The following is a 22,984-nucleotide window of genomic DNA, read 5'->3' as shown; positions in this document are numbered from 1 at the left end:
GATAGTAGCGGCGAGATTTTGAAAGGAAGATTTTACGAAGAGGAACTCTCTAAAACAAAACACCCCGACACGTACCTCATCGAGAAAGTATTGCGTAGGAAAGGTGACAAACTTTTGGTCAAATGGCTGGGACTTCCGGAAAAGAGTTGGATCGACGCGAACGAAGTGATCTTGTGAGTACGTGGAACGTGGTGAAGCGTCTACCGGATCCGGAAAGTCAAACGAAGAAAAAGAACGGCGAGTTGCTTCCCGACAGCATCCGCTGTCTGATCGTAGGTCCTTCGGGGTGTGGGAAAACGACACTGCTCGTGGACAATTTTCTCCTCGCACCGAATTGGTTAGATTGGAAGAACAGGCACCTGTACGTGTTCTCGAAAAGTTTGGAGCAATCCAAATACCAGCAACTGATGAAACTGTACGATGGTCTGGACATTGCAACGTTTGCCTCGGAAATAAAACCACTCGACGATTGTCGTGAAAATTCAGTCGTTGTGTTCGACGACGCCATCCTGGAAAATCAAAATGAAATTCGCAACTTTTTCACGCAAGGTCGTCACAAAGGAATGGATTGTTTTTACCTAGCTCAAACGTTTTCCAAAATTCCAAAACAGTTAGTGCGCGACAACGCCAATTTCATATGTTTGTTTCGTCAAGATCACACCAACCTCAAGCATGCGTACGATGACTACGTAGGCGGAGACATGAACTACAATCAATTTTCGGAAGGCTGCTGCTCTACTTGCTGGAACGGTGACGATTTCGGATTCGCGACGATCGACATGACGAGGAAACCCAACGACGGAAAATACAGAAACAAAATCAACGACTTTCTAAACGTTGCAACGTTGTGAGAAACGACGTATATAAATAACGTCATGACGAAACGAAAAATCGAAGACGAAAATCTCAAGCTTCGCGATTACCTCGCGAAACGCTTTAAAGGTTGGAAATCCGAGAATCGCGGATTCTACGAAGAGAAGAAACGTCAGGATCAACCCGTGATCGATGCCATCAGCGGTCTAGGTAAAGAAATTAAAAGTGTCACGGAACAAAATAAAAATTTGATTAATGAACTCGTACCGCTCGCAGCTAAAAGTTACGCCGTACCCACGCCTATTTCGAGCATTCCTTCGACGCCGTTCGAACTGAAGGATGCACCGGCACGACGTCGAGCCATAGGTAGCACGTCGTCGTCTTCGGATAAAATCGAGTTGGGTCCTTTGGCACGAGACTACCTGAGCACGGGGAAATTCGACAAGGATGAAGTGTTCGGATTGTATCCCAGCATGGAAACCAGCGAAGGCGGCGGTGTGGTGTGGAAGATTGGGAAATCGAAGGTGACCTTCGAAGACAACGACATTAAAGTCAATTTAGGCGACAGGGATAGTTGGAACAGGTATCCGGGTACGGTGGGACTGTGGGAACTCGTCGCCAAAAAGCAGCCGAAAGATTACACCGACGAAGATTACCAAAGTTACAAGGAAATTCTGATCATGACGGATGCCTTGTACCAGAACAACGACGCCTCGCAGAATAGGGTGAAATCGAGCAGCGGCGAGAAGTACAGGAATCTCATCAAACCGATTTGGAACCAGGTCAAAACAGGCAGCGGCGTCAAACGCTACAACACGTTACCCAAAGAATTCGTTTGGGTGGACGACGTTAGGAAACTCGTGGACCGATTGTTGGTGATAGCCGGCGAAGAGAATGCAGGCAACCGTAATTTCTACAATGAGAAAGTTGGCATCGTGGACATGATCAGCACGAAACTTTCCAACTTCATCGTGAACGACGACAAGGGCATAGGTTACCTGATCAAAATCATCAACACGCTGCCTCCGAAATTTTGGAACGTGGCCGAAGGAAAGGGACTCGTGAACGACATCATCAACAAGTTACCTTTCGAGATGCATTTACCTGGCTACCAGTACTGCGGGCCGGGTACCAAACTCGAGAAAAGATTGGAGAGAGGAGACAAGGGTGTGAATCCGTTGGACGCGGCATGCAAAGATCACGACATCGCCTACAACACCACGCAGACGGATCTGGACGCACGTCACGAAGGAGACAGAAAGTTAGAGCACGCAGCTTTCGAAAGGTTCGTGAGCAGAGACGCATCGCTGGGTGAACGGGTCGCCGCACTGGGTACCACCATCGCCATGAACACGAAACAAAAATTGGGGTGGGGTATATAAATAACATACCGTAAAAAAAACTTGATATATAAATAACACACATCGTAAAAAAATAATTTTTAGTATATATAAATAACACACATAGTGAAAAAAAGCAATTAAATTTCTCTCTAACACTCTGACAACTAAAAAAATGAGCGATCTCCAAGCATTAAAACAAATGCTAAATTTGTCAGTCGAGTATGTAAAAATTCAGGAATTGGAAGTCGACAAACCTTACACGATAACTTCCGGTTCAATCGTTTCTACCCAGTATGGTCCCAAGGTACGCCTGTTGCTCAACGCACAATACAGTCTATTTTTACCAGATCGATACGCTAACATGTTATCCGACGAGAAGCTATCTATTTTAATCGAGAACAAAACTCGAATCGTATACAAGGGGACAAAGGAACTTCTTGGCAAGAAAACGAAGCACGTAATAGAATTTGTGTAACGACTGCGAGGCCTTGAAAATATATAAATAACATACCGTAAAAAACTACACAAAAAAAATCTCAGAATATATATATAAATAACATACCGTGAAAATAACACATAGAGCATCAACATGAAGCCCAAGGGTGTCGTGTACCAGATACCATACTCCAATCTTAAAAATCTAGGTGCCCTCGATGGGTTACTCACCAAGAAACAACGTGAGAAGAAACGTTCTTGCTTGTCGAAAGGACATGGAATGAAATTGCTGCTCAGCACACCTCAATTGAAAAGATTGCAGCGTTCGCGGAAACAGCAAAAAATCGGAGGTTTCATATTCAGCATCCCGGCCATCCTGGCAGCATTGGGGGCCGTTGGAAGTTTGGCCGGCGGAAGTGCCGCCATCGCGAAAACCGTCATCGACTCGAAGAAGAACAAGGCGGAATTGGAAGAACAGAAACGTCACAACCTGGCCATGGAGAAGAAGGGGAAGGGCGTGATGAAGAAGTTTAAAAAAAAGAAACAGAAGCACTCACCAACCGAGACATTGAATCTCTGATCGAACCGTTTCAAATCAAACACTTCAGAGGAGTTTTCATGTCCGACTCGTTACCTTCAAGCGTTAAAAAAAAAGAATGCGGAGTAGTCAACTTGGACGGTCAAGAAAATCCAGGCACGCATTGGATATGTTACCACAAAAATGATGATAAAGCATTCGTTTTCGATTCTTTCGGAGGTGTTCCACCTACAAATTTAATTCATTATCTGAAAACAAACAAAACCTCCATATACTACAACGACGAACGCATTCAAGATTTCGGAGACGTGAACTGCGGTCATCTCTGCCTCTCCGTGCTCGCATTTCTCTCTAAAATAAATAACCCTACGATCGAGGATTTCCAGAAAGCATTGTGGAACCTCAAACAGCATCACTAGGATGGGCGTGTTCCATCTCACGAGCGAATCTTCGATCTTGAAACTCACGCTGCACGACGACATCGTCTATCCTAAATCCGTGGCTCTGCGTGCATTCTACAGCATGTACCTCATACCTAACGTCACCCAGCACAACAACAAAATTAGCGTCGGAAGCGAACACATCGTCGTCACGCCAGGACAATACAATCTTTCCACTTTGCAAGCTCAATTACCCAAAGGCACATACCTTTCTCAAAATTCGGTCACGCACAGAGTGGAAATCCTATCCGCGACGGAGACCGTGGACCTGGGCACCATAGGAGAACTTTTAGGTTTCAAGAACGACACCAAACTCGAAGCTGGCATCAAGCACGTAGCAACCAACATTCCTAAATTCTTGGCCATAGAGACTCTGAACGTACACTGTAACGTGGCCGAAGGTATGATCACGAAATCTTCGGACGGATTGTTAGGAAGTCACAAGCAGACGGGAATCATAGCCACTTTCAAACCAAGTTCCGAGTTCATGGAACCGATCATCTACACGCCCTCTTCGCCGATCTATTTTCCAGTATGTCGCAACCGCATAGACGACATAGAGTTGGTGGTGACGAACGAGAAAGGAGACGTGGTGGATTTCGCAGGTGCCACTACGACGGCCATCGTGGAGATCAACGTATAATAAATAACCATACATGTAAAATGGAGCAAATCGAAAGTTACGAATTGCAATCTTTCCCTCCCAACCGTCGCACGTTCGCCAATCTCAACGAGGCAAACAGGGAGATCGAATACGACGTGGACGTAGGCGACGGGTTTATTCATCCTCACAGAGCGGACCTCTACCTTCAATTCGACGTGGTGAAGAAAGAAAGCGGAGACGCGTTTCCCGCAGCAGCAAACTTGATACTCGTAGACAACTTCGTGCCTCACCTGTTCTCGCAGGTGGAGGTGAGGAAACACAACACCGTCATCGACAGAATAGATTATCCAGGCATCACGTCGACGGCAGTGGGAACGTTGAAATTATCCAAAACGGACGCAGCGTACTACCAGGCCGGGGGATTCGAAGCCGGAACCAAAATATCGACGAAAAGTCACACGGTGCTCTTTCCCATGCGTCTGCTGCCAGGTTTCTTCTCGGATTACAAGGAGATCATGTGGAAGGGAGGACTGAGGATCACGTTTCGAAGAGCGGCCAACGACAACGACGCACTGATGCGATACGCTACTTTGGGTCCGGACGGCACCACGCCGATAGCCAACACTTTACCCGAAGCGGCGAAATGCGTCATCCGAAGCATGGAATTGAGAATGCCGGTGGTGGAATACGAAACGAACTACGCCCTCAAGTACAAAGCGGAGATCTTGAAAAGTCCGCAAGTGTCGATTCACTTTCACGGTTACCAGTGCGTGCAGAAGATGGCGTCGGGAAGTCACATGGAATTCGACGTAACGACGCAGTTCAACAACATACAGTTCGACATGCCAGATTTCGTCGTGGTGCTTTTTCAGACCGGGAGGGACAAGAATCAGGAAAAAGATTCCAGCAAGTTCGACGACTGCAAGATCAAGAACGTTTATCTGAAGAACGGACGCAACGAAGTGTTCCCGCGCGAGAATTACAACCTCGACGTGACCAAAAACGATTACCTCAAACTTTACGAAGCTTACACGGCTTACAAACGCGTGACCGAGGGAAGCGTGGACATGTATTACACGCCCAGCGAATTCAAAGCACGGAGACCCATGACCGTCATCAACACATCTAAGAGAAGGCAGGTGGTGGTCAACGATCGCACCAACATCAAGGTCGTCTGCGAGTTCCACGACGCGCTGCCTGCCGATACTCTATGCAGCGTCATCCTGATTGCAGAGAAGTCCTTCGTCCACGACGTGAAGAACGAGAGGGTGACGGAACAGTTTTAAAATTCATAAAAAATTGCCACATACTAAAAATCAACATCCAACACATTTTAGGTTATATAAAATTTGTGAAAACCTTATAATACTGAAATATTAAAACAAACGGAGTCCCCCTTGTAGGTTAGTTCGGTGCGTAAATAAAAAAAAAATGATAGGTTAAGTTATATCACTTAGGATCGTGAGAAAATTAAAAAAATCGTAAAAAAAAAAAGATAGGTTAAGTTATATCACGTAACATCGTGATATACCTACCAAGTACAAATAGAAAAAAAAATAAGTGCAGTGAAAATTTGTACTAAAACATCGCTAAACGCTATAACATCGACAAAAAATTGTCAAAAATATGTCAAAAACTTATATTCGATTGATAAAAAAAAATACCTACAAAATATGATCCTCAAATAATAACGTTCAAACAGTACCTAAATAAAAAAAATGATAGGTTAAATTATATCACTTAAGATCGTAAAAAAATTAAATAATCGTAAAAAAAGGATAGGTTAAGTTGTATCACGTAACATCATGATATACCTACCAAGTACGAGTGGGGGAAAAATGAGTATAGTGAAAATTTGTACTAAAACATCGCTAAACGCTAAAACATCGACAAAAAATTGTCAAAATATGTCAAAAAGTGATATTCAATTGGTAAAAAAAGACCATACCTACTAAGTACTACTTTGAAACCCCCCAATAGCACTACTAAGGATCCAGGGTTAAAGCAAACAAGAGCATACTTAGTGGACATCCTTGCCGAATTGATCTTGTTATATTTATTGGGGACGACAGGAATCCATTGACCATTATCCGAGATGTTGCCTGTTGATAGAAACCTTTCAAAATATGAATAAATTTATCACTGAATCCATATGCCTTTAGCACCTCAAACAGGTAGTCATGCGACACTAAATCAAACGTTTTTTTTTTTTAAATCAAAAGCAAGCACACATGCATCAAGTTTCTGCACCATATAATACGATATCAGATCGCAAATCCCTCCAACTGCACTGAATATGTTATGCTTTTTGCCAATGCATGTTTGTTTCTCGCTGAGTATCCGTGGTAAAATTAACTTTAACCTATTTGCTAAGATCTTTGCCATTAATTTATAGTCACAATTTAGTAATGTTATTGGTCTGTAGTCGTCTACTTGTTTTGCGTGTGATTTTTTCGGCATCAATATGATGATGCCTTAATTTTGTAAAACTTTTCCATTTTAAAGGCATCTTGTATGATTTTAATTAGTTCATATTTTATAATCTCAAAATACTGCAAAAAAATCTTGTAACCAATCCCATCTTTTCCTGGTGCTCCTTTAAGGTTGCATGTTCGTATACTTCTTCTATTGTTACTTCAGTATCTAAAAGTTGTCTATCCTCTTCTTGTAAACCATTGTTTAGCGATTTCAGTATTGTCTCTCTTGCTTCTGATTCCCCCTCCCCGGTTTGATAAAGCTCCCCATAATAGTCATAAAATGTCCGCATGATTCCTGGCTGACTCACATGCGATTCTCCACCTAAATCCACAAGATTGTTGATCATGAGTGTCTTTTGTTGTTTTTGCATCTGTACATAGTGATACATCGAAGTTCTTTCATCTTGAATTAAATTCTTGGAATTAGTTCTTATTGTTATGCCTTCCATTTTTTTCCTCTGGAGTGTTAAGATTTTGGCTTTATACTGTTGTATGGCTTGGTAATTTTTGGTGCCATCTCTCCCTTGACATGCCTCGTGTAAACACTGGTAATAAAAGTTGATCAATCCGTTTTTGTCTTTTGCATTTTCTTTTCCATAGCAGCATAAAAAAGTTTTTAATTGTGGTTTTACATATCGAACCCACCAGTCATTATGATTACTGTAATGCTTTTGTTGTTTACACCAGTCGACCCATTTTTGTGCAAATATTTCATTGATATGTGGAAGCTCTAATAACTGTATATTTAGCTTCCAATATGAAGGACCCCTGACTAGTTTTGTTTCTTCTAGGTTTATTGCCATTTTTACTGCCATATGATCAGTAAAGGGCGCTGGCCATGCTTCGATGGATGTTATATTTTTTATTTGATCTGTATTTGTATATAACCTATTGATTCTCGATCGAGATTTATTATTAAAATATGTAAATATTATATCCTGTCTCTTCTGTAACCAAATATCTTTCAAATGCAATTATTCAATTAATGTTGCAAGGGCAGGACTCTTTTGATAAGCTTCTAAACAATCGCTGGGATTTAATACCTGATTAAAATAACCCCCAAGTATTATTTTAGATTCAATTAACGGTAGCAAATATAAAATGTCCTGATTATAAAATTGTTCACGTGACTGTCTATTTTGATTGCCTGACGGCGCATAAATATTCACAAAAGTATAGTTGGTACTTTGAAAGCTAACGCCTCTCATCTACTAACTTTTTTACATTATTAATGGTTAGGCCGTTTCTAACAAGAGTTGCTGTCCCACGGCCATTGATACCAGTATTAACTATGGCTTCGTAACCATATATTGATGGAAAGTCACACATACAAACTTCCTGCAAAAACAATACGTCTATGGAGTGTACCCGTACAAATTCCTCTAACATTTTACATTTTACAAGCGAAAAGATTCCATTAATATTAATAGTACATATTCTAGTGGTATATACCATCAATAAATGAATAATGTAGCACACAGTTAATAGTACTTTCCGATCGTCCCTCATAACTTTGAAAAAAAATTACAAATAACAAATAAAATATCAAATTAAATTTCCCTTTTTTATGGTTTACTTCTTCTGTTCATTACTCTATTCATACCTCCTACCTCTCTCACTGATCTCCTCTTCGCTACTGTGTTCTCGCTACCTTTCGAAGTATTCTTCGTCCGTTTTTTTTTTGCAACCATCTGCTGAGACTTTTTCCACTTTGACACTGAAGTGGCACTTTCGTCGCTTTCTTCTTCTGTATTAAATTCACTTTCCAGCTCACAATCTTTCGATGGTCCCTTGTCCTCCTCTTTTGGGACGTTGTCCTGTGCCGCTGGGATGGGAGGAAGATCAACTGAGTTTCCTTCGTCCTGCATCTGGGCACCCTGCATTTCTTCACTTCCTTTTTCGTCTTGTTTGTCTAGGTGTGAAGTTCCCGGTTGTTTTGTGTCCATCGATAAGATTTTCTGGTTGTGTTCTCCCTTTGTGGTCGCCATATTTACCGGTGGTAACATTTCCACCGAGCGGATGTCACTTGGCACATTCTATATCTCCTCATCTTTCTTTTGTTCTTCTATCACCTTTTGTAGACCTTCCGACTTGTTTTGATTATTATCTGGTTGGAACTGATTGTTCACGTTCGAGAAACCCCCCTTTTCCACTATTATATCACTAGAATTTCTCTCTCGGTTTTTATTCACACGAAGCGTTGTTATCTGACGACTATCACATTGCCAGCTAACGTGTCCTTTTTTTCTACACGCCCTGCACGTTCTCGGCTGTCCGTCGTATATTACATGGCACTGATGAGATTTTACTGTAATGAACGACGGAATCGGTTTTTTTTAGATCCATTTTCACTATTCTCACCCCGTTGCAAACTTGATATTTAAAGTTTTCTGAACACGTTTCTTTGTCTATACATTCCACCTTCCTAGGGCCTCCCCCATGGCGCAGTGGTAGCGTCATTACCTTGTAATCGAGGGGTCCCGGGTTCGATACCCGGTGGAGGCACAAGTTGTTCGGATCCCACTTTAAATTGTAGGTCCAGTCCCGATTAGCCTTACTGTGCATAAAGTGGACTTAAAACACCTACAAAAAAAAAAAACATTCCACCTTCCCAAATTCCGTCATTTTTTCTTTCACACAGTCATCATCTAATTCTAGTGGTAAGTTAAACACTCTTACCGCTTTTCTTTCCCTCCCCGCATCACTCAAAAGCACTTTTACAGTTTCACCATTATCATAACAATACTTTGTTTCCGGACCACATTTTTCTAATATTCGCGTCATTATTGCTTCTCTGATACATTTTACGAAAACACATCGAAAATGCGTAGGTATTTGTATTCCCAATATCTCATCTACGTAGAGTTGAAATTGTCCATGTATAAAGTCATGAATTTCTCGCGCCGACGGCCTCGGTGCCCCGAACGGAAAACTTATCGGGATGGTATTTTGTCTAATGACATTCATCTTTTTGCTATTCTAAAGTACTTTTCCAATTCTACTTACTCACCAGCCAACTGCACCAAACGCCACAAGCAACACACACACGGCACTCCCGCTCGTTGTTTCCTGAAGGCAACTTTTCACTGACCTTCACGGAGCAACTAGTTTCCGCGTCCGCTCTCTCCGAAGGCTTCCACGGAACCCTCCCGACTGAGCCACCGCGGCTACCACACTACAATAAGTCTAACGTTTTATAGTATACTCAAGAAATGGTTGTACACTGGCATGTACACATAAATCCATGTATACATAGTATTTACTGTTCAACTTTCACACAATAATTTGTAATTAAAAGTTATTTTCTATTCCTTAGCAACAAATATTAAATCAGAACGATTGCACACACAGCAGCAGCAAAGATAATATTAGATAATTTGCTGATCATGATTTTCAATTATTTCATTTTGAACAACGTAAGATTGAAAAAGAGACCAAAAAGCAAAATAAACAGAAGACAAGTAATTTCCCAGCATCAATGCAATTTCATTCCTTAAAATGAAACAAGAAATAACTGGAAAAATACTTATGAACATTGTTCACAACTATCTCTGCCATCACATGTACTATTTTGTAACCGTTTGTACTAGTAGGGAAAATCTTGTTCGTGATTAATAGTAACCGGTTGCATTTCATGGAGGCATATCTTAGCATGTTCTTGTTCTGGAGTCCTAGTGATTTATGGGAATATGGATGGTTCCAAATTATGTTGCTGTGGATCATCCTAAGGTCGCCATGGACGTCCGCTGGAATTTTTCCAGGAAGGGGCAAGGATGGTATTTTTTTCAAGGGGGGGCAAACAAGGCACATTTTCCCCAAATCATATTCATGCAATAATTAACACACATGATTGTGACTGAAATGAAATTATATGTGTGAAATATATATTTTTCGAATTGCTCTAATTTTCCATGGGGGGCATGGCCCCCTCTTGCCCCTCTTCTTCCGGACGCCCATGAAGGTCGCCCTTTAAGGTAAACAGATGATTTATGGTGAGATACATATTTTTGCGTGTTTCAGTAAATCAAAATAACGGTCGTTTTCAGAGAAGTCTTAACATTTCAAAATTTCAGTGTATGATCTACAAGCTGTCACGTGGCAAGCTAATTAGCACGAATATTGTTATAATCAGGTAAGTTTACGTGATATTATCAAGGTTCAACAAGTATCTTCACATATCAACCTACAACCACATAAAAATGTGCTCCAGTGCTACTTGATGCTCAACACAGGAACGTATCCAAAATGGATGAACAATTTCCGTATGAGCCAAACTAGCAAAACTCCAGATTGTGGGAATCTGATTGAAAGTCCCAAAATAACATTTCCAATCAAAAATATTTACATAAGGCTAGGCAACTTATGCTAGGTGTGGACACAATATCATTACCTTGTATTTGTAATTGTGTGTAATGTGTGTAATTTTCTAAGCCTAAAAACTACAAATTCAAGTAGTAGTAACTTTAAGCAATAATTACCATATCATTCGAAACTTCACTCTTCTTGTGCTCCCATATGTCTTGTGAAAATAATCTATTATTCGGAAGTCCGATCGTTCATTCATCTCACTGAACTTACTATGAGATTCAATCATTACAAGATCCATTTGTACCTATTCTGCAAAGAGCTTAACCCGTAGCATTTCCATGAACTCATTAACTGAATTGGGATCATAAAGTTTCAGAGCAAATATCTCTGTAATTTATGATTTCCATCAGAAAAAATTCTAATTAATATTAGAAACTTGGAGGGAGTACGAGTAGTTGTATTTTATTTTCAAATTATTGATATTTTATGCATTTTTTCTTATCTCTGATGTCAAGTTTCATGGCGTTAGCATTTCTGCATTTCTAAAGGTTTATTTGTATATATGATAGCTGATTTGTAATTTCAGGAAAAAGGGAAGAAAAGGAACTTGCACTGATGCAGGTGGTTTGAGGATTCTGCATCTTGACATGATATGAGATTAGTTATAAACATTGAAATACTACGATCACACCAGATGTGATGTTGTGCATTTCAATACAAGCACCTTAATTTTATAGCTTTGGGCCTTTAAGTACAATTTCTATGTTACACCCAAGTGTGTTTGTTATCACGGCTAATAACATGCATGGTGGCAAACAGTTACATCTGAAATTTGTAGTCAACATATGTAATTATATTTTTTTCTTGTTCTGTAAGTTAAACAATTATAATTTTAAGACGCATAAAATATTTTAATTGGGTCTACTTGGCGGTGATGAAGCGCCGACTGCAGCGCCTAATCCCTCATGTGTTTGTTCCCAATCTTTTCGTTTTACTGCCTGAATTCACTGATTTTTCCGTATCGAATCTGTCGGAAAACGGTAGTGGATATTAGAGAACAATCATTCGTTCCGTTTTGTGCGCAACGCTCAGCTCGAAATTTTGAAAGTAAATTTTCTTCCTAAAAATGAACGCACATGAACGTGGGAAATTGCAGGGCTTATTTGTCGATGATGTAGATTTTAAAAATGGTTTTTAAGAAAAATAGTGGAAATGTCCATTAGAAGACAAAGAACATGAAATTATTATTCTGCCAGCTTTTGTTATAGTCATGAGAAAGGGGAGACTTCATTTTTAAGTGTTGTTTTAAAAGAACACCCGTTCTCTCCTATGCGTGTGTCTCTTCTTCTTTTTTTTTTTGCAGTGAAACAAAAAATTATTATTGTCATCTTTAATATGTATTATCTTTATTAATCCATTTAATAATCATCAGAATATTACCTGTACTTTATCTGGAACCCAATCTGTGTCTCTTAACATATTGTTCCTAGTAGCAAACCAGCCATTTCTAATTAGTCCTGCCTTGTTGCTAGGACTTCGTCTGGATCATTTGAGCTGAAGGATGTGAGTGAAGCAGATTCCAAAAGGTATACTTCCAGCTGTTGCACCAAAAAGTGATATAGCATTTGATCCTGTAAAGTATGAGCACACATAGAGGTGCTGACTGTGCCAGTGACCATTATTTAGTAATTGCTAAATTAAGAGAAAGACTCTCAGTGATAAATCATAAGCAACAAAATCTAAAAGTTCTAAAATTTGATACAGGAAAGTTTACTGATGAAAGAATTAAGAAAGATTACCAAATTAAACTGTCAAATAGATTTGATGTTTTGCAGGATTTAAATGATGATGAAAATATAAATGAAACAGACGTAAATAAGAATTGGGAGCACATACGTAATGCAATAGAATCAGCAGCTAAAGAAAGTATAGGATACCATAAACCGAGAAAAAGTAAGCCATGGTTTGATAATGAATGTCATAATCTAATAGAAATAAGAAATCAGGCTAGACTTAGGTGGTTAAATAACTCTGATGATACAAATCTAAACAATTATAATAGAATAAAGCGAGAAGTTAACCGCACGTTTAGAAGTAAAAAAAGAGATTACTTGAAAAGCAAAATTAACGAAATTGAAACAAACAGCAAAAATAAAAATATCAGAGATTTATATAAAGGTGTAAATGAGTTTAGAAAGGGGTGGCAACCTAAAGTAAACTTGATAAAAGATAAAGACGGTGATTCTCTAGCTGACCCAAGCGATATTCTAAATAGATGGAAGAACTACTTTAATGACCTTTTAAATGTCCATGTAGGAGATAAATCAGAAGTGAATGAAGTACACACAGCAGAACCTTTAGTCCCAGAACCTAACTTGACTGAAGTTAAAGATGCTATTAAAAGGCTAAAGAATAACAAAGCACCTGGCATTGATTTAATACCAGCTGAGTTAATTAAATATGGTGGAAATTCATTAATTTGTCAAATTCATAAATTAATTTGTTTAATATGGAATAAAGAAGAAATCCCTCAACAGTGGAAAGAATCCATAATTGTTCCTGTGTTTAAAAAAGGTGATAAAATGAACTGCAATAATTACCGTGGAATTTCTCTACTCTCAACAACATATAAAATATTATCTAACATTCTTTTAACAAGACTAACCCCATATGCTAATGAAATTATAGGTGATTATCAATGTGGATTTAAATGTAACAGATCAACTACAGATCAAATTTTTCACATCAGACAGACACTTGAAAAAAAGTGGGAATATAATCAAAATGTCCATCAGCTATTCATTGATTTCAAAGAAGCATATGATTCGGTCAAAAGAGATAAATTATATAATATATTAGTAGAGTTTGGAATACCTAAGAAGCTTGTTAGTATGATAAAAATATGCACCAGTGAAACAGAAAGTAAAATTCGTGTGGGTATTAATATGTCTGACAAATTTACAATTCATGATGGGTTAAAACAAGGAGATGCATTATCTCCATTGCTCTTTAATTTTGCCTTAGAATATGCTGTTAGGAAGGTAAACGAAACTAAAGAAGGACTAAAATTAAATGGTGTGACTCAGTTGTTAGCATATGCAGATGATGTAGACTTACTGGGGGATGATGTGAATACAATTAAGAATAATGCTAAAATATTTTTCAAAACTGCTAAAGAGATAGGTTTGGAAGTTAACAAAGAGAAAACTAAATATATGCTTACAGGCCGAAACCAAGTGTTAGGTAATAATCAAAATCTAATTATTGATAACAACTCGTTTGAAACAGTTTCCAAATTCAAATACTTAGGAGTAATATTAACAAATGAAAATTATATTAAAGAGGAAATAAAAAGTAGGCTTAATTCAGGAAATGCATGTTACTTCTCTCTTCATAAACTTTTGTCTTCTCGTTTAATATCTAAGAATCTAAAAGTTAAAATATACAAAACCGTAATTTTGCCTGTAGTATTATATGGGTGTGAAACTTGGTCCCTTACATTGAAAGAGGAACATAAATTGAGAGTATTTGAAAATAGGATCCTTAGGAAAATATTTGGACCTAAAAGGGATGAGGAGACAGGTGAGTGGAGAAGGTTACATAATTTAGAACTACATAATTTGTATTCATGTCCAGACATTATTAGAATAATTAAATCAAGAAGACTTAGGTGGGCAGGCCATGTGGCACGAATGGGAGAGGAAAGAGGAGTTTTCAGGATTCTTGTTGGGAAACCTGATGGTAAGAGACCAGTAGGAAGGCCAAGACGAAGATGGAGGGACAACGTCGAGATGGACCTAAGGGAAATCGGTAGGGATGGAAAAGAGTATATAGATCTTGCTCAAGATAGGGACAGATGGAAGGCCTGTGTTGCTGCAGCCATGAACCTTCGGGTTTAAGAAGGCTAGAGAGTTAGTTAGTTAGTTAGTTAAAGTATGAGCACTTGTTAGTCTTAGGAGCTTCCAAAGCAATAAAATAAAGAAGGGTGAAATGTAATATATTTAATACATATATATACCTATTCTATGACACCTTATCCTTAATTCTAACCTAAGCACTGGCTACATTAATTACTCACCACAGAGGCTAGCAAGTAAGGGCCATAAAATGTATAATCTGTCCTGGGTATCTCTGGAGTGAGCGAAGGAAAACAAGACTATGCACAAGTAGTGACGCGAGACTGCTTCACCAATGAACACGTGAGAGAGAATGAGATTGCGTGACAATTTTCGCTAATCGCGAAGATGAGGATGAGTGATGACATGATGAAAGGACACTCACAAAGAACACCTATCCAAGTCCTGGATTCAACCCCGGAACCCCTGGCGTCGTAGCTAAGCACTCCGCCACGGAGGTTGACGTGAAAAAATAATGGACAATACCTTACTGAAAAAGAATAAAATTAATGTAACCGGAACAAACAGTCAAAATAAAAACAAAGAATTTATAACAAATCTGAATTTAATTCTCAAAAACATGCTTGCTTGGATGGCAGCACTAGTCGATTTCCAGCAATAGTCAACAAATAAATAAATCTGCCTGAGCATAAACGGAATTAAAACAAACTGCGAACATTTGCTTTTTGTTTATAACTGTGTGGTGTGGTCACAAAATATGTATACTAATAATATTAAATGACTATGTAACTCAGCTGTTTTCAAAGCTCCTTGATGCAAACACTGAAATCTTTCAAATTATGATGTCTATTCTCCCCCATCTTCCTTCGAGCTTGACTGTACCAATTGGATGGTACATACAGGAACCAAGTGTCTCACATGTAGTGACAATAATAATAATAATAATAATAATAATAATAATAACAATAATAATGATAATAATAATAATAGTTTATTTTAAGTGTTGAGCACAGTATGAAACCTAATACAGCACTAAGTTAAATACAAAATTACAAAGTTACACGAATAAAATACGTAAGCTGTAGAATAACGTAACATAACAAGTTAGCATATTTACACTTCAAGTTACAGTTTTCAACGAGATCTATTATATCTCTGATACTAATAATTGTTTATTGTTATATTATATTGTGCAATTAACTGTGTATTGTTCTAATAATAATAATAATAATAATAATAATAATAATAATAATAATAATAATTATTATTATTTAAGTGATGATAAAGATTAAACAACCACTTTGTTATACAAAATTTAAAAAATTGGATACATAATTATAAAATAAAACAGTGGATCCTACAATCTTATACATCAACATAAATTCAAATTGTAGGTTTCAACAAGATCAGCTACTAAACCTCTTGCCTTGTTTAGGCATGTGAGAACTGAAATATACCTATGGGAATATCTGGGAATTTTATAAGCTATATTATTCAAAAAGTATTCACTGTCAACTTGGAAATTTAAGATCTTCTCTACAAAATTTATCCTTTTCATTTTTCTTCTTTCTTCTAAGGAAAACATATTCAACTGTGATAACCATTCAGAGTAATGTTGGTCATAGTAATTTTTTTTAAACTTTGTGCATAAAAACCTGATAAAAAGTTTGTGAACTGATTCAACTTTTTGAAGGTGACTGGTTGCAGTCAGAAACCATAATTCATTTGCATATTCAAGAATAGGACGAACTATCGTTTTATACAGGAATATTAAGGTATCTTCCTTTTTAAAAACTTTCCATGAGAAAAATATATAACCAAGCATTCTCTTTGCTCTTTTGCAAATTTCTGAAATGTGCTCATCAAATATGAGAGAGGAGTCTATTACTATTCCTTAAGTCTTTATGACTGTCGCACACTTGGATTTTATTTTCATAGATAAAATAGTTGCAGACTATATAATGAACTTTCTTAGTTAATCTTAAAAATTTTACACTTTTTCAAGTTAATTTCTATTTCATTAATCTTGCACCAATATGTCATTTTGTCGAGATCAGCCTGAAGTTGAGCGACATAATTATTTGTTAAAATACTCTTAAAATTTTTTATATCATCTGCATATAGTAAACATGTGCTACATTTAAAATATAATGTAACATCATTGATAAAAGCAGCGAACAGAACTGGGCCAAGTGGCGACCCTTGAGGTACTCCACAAAGTATTTCTTTTTTAGAAGAGGTTTTTTCACCAATCTTAACAGAGAAACTTCTATTTACTAAAAAGTTGGAAAACCATTTCAGAAATCGTGGTGATAATCCCATTTGGTCGAGTTTATAAATTAATAGCTGATGGCTGACACTATCAAAGGCTTTAGCCAAGTCAATAAATAAAATATCGGTCTAGGATTGCTTTCTAATGTTAGATTTAAGAGAGTCTATTAAAACCAATAAATTTGTAATAGTAGACCTTTTTCTAAAAAATCCATGCTGATTTCCATCAATATATTGTTTAAGAGAAAAAGCCAAATAGTCAGCAATTATGTGTTCAAAAATCTTTGCCATGGAATTTAATATAGTAATTGGTCTATAATTATTAAGATCATTGGCTTTTCCATCTTTGTTTTTAGTTACAGGTACAATAAACACATTTTTCCAGATATCTGGAAATATTCCAGAAGTAAGTGACATGTTGTAAATTTTAGTTAACAATGGTACAAAACATCTTTGTTTGCTTTCAAAATAAAATTGGGTATGCCATCAGGACCTATTGAAGACCTGCCTTTTAGTTTGTTAATTGTATCACTTACATCCTTGTCCAATATAACAGGCACATCAATTAAGTTGGTGTATGAATGAAGCTTAATATTTTTAAAATTTACATGACTTCTTTTTGAGAAAGATTTGTGAAAAAGCTCACTAAAAGCATTAGCAATATCATATTCATTGAACAGTACATCATTATGATAAATAATTTCAGTGATAGTATTTTCTCTCTTCTTTCTATTAAAGTGAAACCAAAAAGCATTCTTGTCACCATTAACATTGTTTTCTAAGGAGGAGTAGTAATGCTCCTTTACATTAGAATATTCCTTTTTAACATCTTTCCTTAATTGGGAATAAGTACTGTAATATTCACACTTATTTGTAAGTTTAAATTTATCATGATACCTTCTCTTTTTATTGATCATTCTCTTTAGTTTCCTTGTCATCCAAGGCAGTTGATTGTTTGTTCTCTTAACTTTTGAAGGAATATTGCTTTTTAATATTGCATACACATTTCTAGTCAGTTCCATAACAGATTGTTGTACATCATTAGATATTTCAACCATATATGGTAAATGCAACAATTCATTATAAACATTCACATAATCACCTCTGGCGAAATTAAGACATCTATAAATATTATTTTCCCTTGTATCTATATTGTCTTTTTTAGACCTATCAAATTCAAAATAAAATGAAAACGGTGGATGAAACTTATCAATTTTAGATAAATGATGTTCATTAAAACTAATGTTACAAGTGGAAATGTTAGTGAGTAGAAGATCTAAAACATTAAAAGGCAGTGAAGGGTATAGGATAGAGATAATAATAAATTTGTTTATAATTAATATGTTAATAAGATTATTGTGTCTATTTATAATAATAATATTATAACAGGTAAATTAATTATCTGAACAGCTAAAAATATGATGTAAGAATAGAGATGTAACAACAGGTAATCATTATCTAGGTTCTGTCTAGTTACGATCACTAACATTTGTATAAAACAGCAGCCTTGCCAAGGAAATTAATGTCAAGAACAATCCTAAATGGATTCTTTATTGAATAGTTCAATGGTTGTTAGATCCAGCTGGTGAAAAGTAAAGTTCATGATCATTATTTTTATGTGTATTGTTATTATTATTAGTGAGTGGTATGCATGATTGTTCGCAGGAATTGTTCATGCAAAGCTACACAATCACAATCTACTCTTTACCTTAGTGTAAGTTCCTTCGGAAACAAATCAATTTCATGTTATACAACAGTAAACAAGTGTTTGCTTATTTAATTTTTTTGGAGTTGGTAAGTCTTTCGGGGTTATGGACCACCAATAATACGTCCTTGGGGGCATACTGTGTTCCTGCATTGGTGAAGGAGCTCTCTACAGAGAAGAGGCAAGAAATAAAACTTACTCTCTGTAGCATTTAAAAAAAACCTGGAGATTTATTTCAGTCACAACGTTAAGTGTTCCATCCTGGCAAGATCAATCGAATCTAGAGCCCCCTTGCCAGTTAAGAGGTCTCTTACCATTACGTTTTCCAACAAGAATCTTGTAAATTCTTCTTTCCTCTCGCATGGATGTTACATGTTAAACCCATAGATGCCATCTTGATATTATCTAGTTTTCTCTACTCATCTGTTTCTTCAACTTTCTTGGGCCCAAACGTTTTCTGTGAAATGCATGCATACATGAGACAAGAAGATTTTTCTGCAAGAAAAATGCTTTTCACTATTCAGGCATACAACATAGACCGAGTGCATTAAAAGGCTTGATATCGTCGAATAACATGCAGCAACCATTATATTCATCGTTGAACCGCTACTCGGAAGTGAAAGCCTTGCACTAAATAAAAAGTGCGAGGGCAAATCCGATGTAATGCTTACATCGAACCTTGCAGTTTTGTCTGGTTTTACAAATTCTGAAAATGAAAAATAACCTGTGTCGAACCGTCATAAGAGGCCCGGAAGCCGGGCCTACCCTAATATAATTGGGTTATTTTGTTATTTTAATTATTTTGAGGGCCTCAGCTGGTCCCATAACATTCTATGAGATTCATGCGAGAAAGCATAATTTCAGGGGCGCGTTCGCCCGAAATGGACACATTCTGTCAGGCCTCACGCAGGGATGCCAACCCTAGAATAATTGTGCTAAACGTAGTACAATTTGAACTTCATTGGCACCTAAGGGCCTCCCCGATGGCGCAGTGGTAGAGTCATCGCCTTGTAATCTAGGGGTCCCGGGTTCAATACCCGGTGGAGGCACATAGTGGTTCGGATCCCACTATAAACTGTAGGTCCAGTCCCGATTAGCCTTACTGTGCATAAAGTGGACTTAAAACACCAAATCAATCAATCAATCAATCAATTCATTGCCACCTAGCACCCTGTGTTTGGAATAATGGTAAAATATAGCATCATCTATAAACATGCGCCCCTGGGAGACAGATAAATTGAATTCAGAGGAATTTATTTTGAAAAAATAAATTTAAATCAAATCACAAATCTTATTTGTTTCAAACAAAAGGTAGCATGCCGATCCAGCTACATCTGGTCCACCGTCTTCCTTTCATATTTTCTTTATCTTTGCTTACTTTGCTCACGAGGAACATTTTATTGAAGGAAATTGTTAGAAAGTTGGGGTCACAGATAAAACAAGCCGCTGCCTTTTGTGTCGTCGAATTTCCTCAAACTTTTTCAAGCGTTATATTGAACCATATATGTTGGTTAAACCACTGTAACTAATTTAATGGAGGAAATTACCGATATTGTTTAACTAATCAACAACGCATGTTCACATCACAAGATCACAAAAAAGATGCATACAATGAAATTAAGACCTAAGTCATCCGAGCACAATTTAGATGCATTTAGCAAAATTTAAGAGTTTAATCAGCACACTTTTCCTGATTGGGAGGTTGGCAACGCTGGACACACGGTACAAACTGGGCTTCACATCAGGTCCGTGAACTTAGCTCGCCACTTGTCTAGAAAAATAACGAAAATTTGTTAAACGTCAGTGCTACGTCAGTGTTCGTTTCTGCCGTAAACAGTTTCGTTAGTGCTCCTATAATTCCAAAATTTGGACAATTCCAAAATGGGGCGGGCTAACTTCACGTAGCCCGCCACTTGTCTAGAAATCTCATGAAACTTTGTCCATCGTTAGTGCTACGTTAGTGCTGTTTTCTGCCGTAAAGGGTTTGGTTAGTGCTGCTATAGTTTTGGAACAAGGGCCGTTCCAAATTGGGGCGGGCTAACTTCACGGTTTCTGAAATTTCCACAAAACCACCGACATTTTTTCCATCGTTAGTACTACGTTAGTGCTGTTTTCTGCCGTAAAGAGTTTCGTTAGTGTTGCTATATTTTTGTAACAAGAGCCGTTACAAAATGGGGTGGACTAACTTCACGGTTTTCATCATTTCCACAAAACCATCGAAATTTTACCAATCGTTAGTGCTACTTTAGTGCTGTTTTCTGCCGTAAAGAGTTTCGTTAGTGCTGCTATATTTTTGGAACAAGGGCCGTTCCAAAATGGGGCGGGCTAACTTCACAGTTTTCATATTATCCACAAAACCACCGAAATTTTGCCCATCGTTAGTGCTACGTTAGTGCTGCTATATTTTTGGAACAAGGGCCGTTCCAAAATGGGGCGGGCTAAATTCACGGTTTTCAAATTTTTCACAAAACCACCGAAGTAGAATCCATAACCCTTCTGACCTAACAATAGACCCTTTAATTGACATTAATGGGTTTTTTATTCATTATCGAGGGGTGACGCTATTGTTAATTAATCAAGCGCCACGTGTCGGGGGTAGAGGAGGAGATGAGTCATCGATGACTCATGCACACGTGTGAGTTTGAAATTATTGGTTTTCCATTAGTGCACAAAATATACTATTATGTATCTCGTTTTTTACCCTAACCTAACCCTATTGTTGTACTTTATATATGCGTTACAACCGGATATGAGTCATGGGTGCTTTATTCACACGTGGGAGTTTGGAATTAATGGTTTTCCATTAATGTACAAAAGACACTATTATGGAGTTTGTTTTTTTACCCTAACCTAACATTATTGTTGTACTTTATATATGTGTTTCAGCCGGATATGAGTCACGGATGATTTATACAGACGTAGGAGCTCGGAATTAATGGTTTGCCATTAATGTACAAAATACACTATTATGGAGTTCGTTTTCGGCCTATTCTAACCCAAGGAACTCAGTTCCGGCCTATTCTATCCCACTTTATTCTTTTCTTGTATGTGTTTCAGCCGGATATGAGTCAAGGCTAATTCAGGCACTCGTGGGAACTTGAAGTTAATGCGTTTTCAGGACACGCTTTTTTGGCTATTCTAACGCGTCACGAGCTGCTATTTTGGCGTCGGTGGTGAGTCATATTTGTTATAATTGAGGAGCTCGAACGGTCCTGGGTAGAGGCTAGAAAATATTAACCAATGAGTGAAGGTTTTTAATAAATGAATCAACCAATCAGAGAAGAGTAATGAAAAATAATATTTATATTGACGGGCCTTTTGTCTAAGAATCTATAAATATTGAGCGGAAGACGAAGCGGTCCGAGAGAGGTCTCAAGTGTTTGGCTTGAAAGACGGGCTGATTTTTTAGCGTGACTGAGTTGTTGCAGAGCAACGAAAGGCTTTTTAACTTGGTAAGTATCTTTTTTTGCGTACTATTCTTTATTTCAAGTTGTTTTTTAGCTGCCATGGAAACAAACTTTAAGCGTTTTACATTATTTTTGAAAATATTATACAAAGAATACTCGAAAATAACACTAACAATATGTATTGTTATTGTTCCAGGTTCTGTCATTTTCTCTCTCTGAATTCTACATACGAACGAAGAATGGCTTCCAGCTCCAGGTCCAACATCAGTGCGGTGAGTACAGCCGAATCCATTTCAACCCATTTTACGCTGGGATTTTACACTTCTCCAGATGATATTATTAATGCATATTACAACTTTTGTGAGAGGGTGGTTATTTACTATGATTACCCATATTCTGATCCGACCTTGTTTTGTGAGACTGCTCAGAACATATTGAATCAAATTAGCGCTGGCGAACCCCTTTTTTCAATAGCGGGGGAACGGAACAGATAATTCAGGCGGTTTCCCATGCTAAGCCGGGAGGTTTCCTTTGATATCCCAGCGCAGGTAGGCGGCGATCCCCAATCTTTTGTCATTGCGATGTTCCAGTTCATGATGAGAAGGGTTTTTTATGATGTTGTACCCGAAAGTCAAGTAGGGGTGATTATTTCTGCGGGAGGTAACGACAGGGATATCTATATCCCTTGGCGTCACCTTTCAGCGTTAAATGCAGACATTATCCAGCATTATGTTGCCAAAGTGCTCAATAGCAACGAGTCTTTCTTTGTGGGGAATACCATTAAAT

Source organism: Lepisma saccharinum, chromosome 2, assembly GCF_977018435.1.
Source record: "Lepisma saccharinum chromosome 2, izLepSacc3.1, whole genome shotgun sequence".
Taxonomy (NCBI): domain Eukaryota; kingdom Metazoa; phylum Arthropoda; class Insecta; order Zygentoma; family Lepismatidae; genus Lepisma; species Lepisma saccharinum.
Note: the sequence above shows the minus strand (reverse complement) of the source record.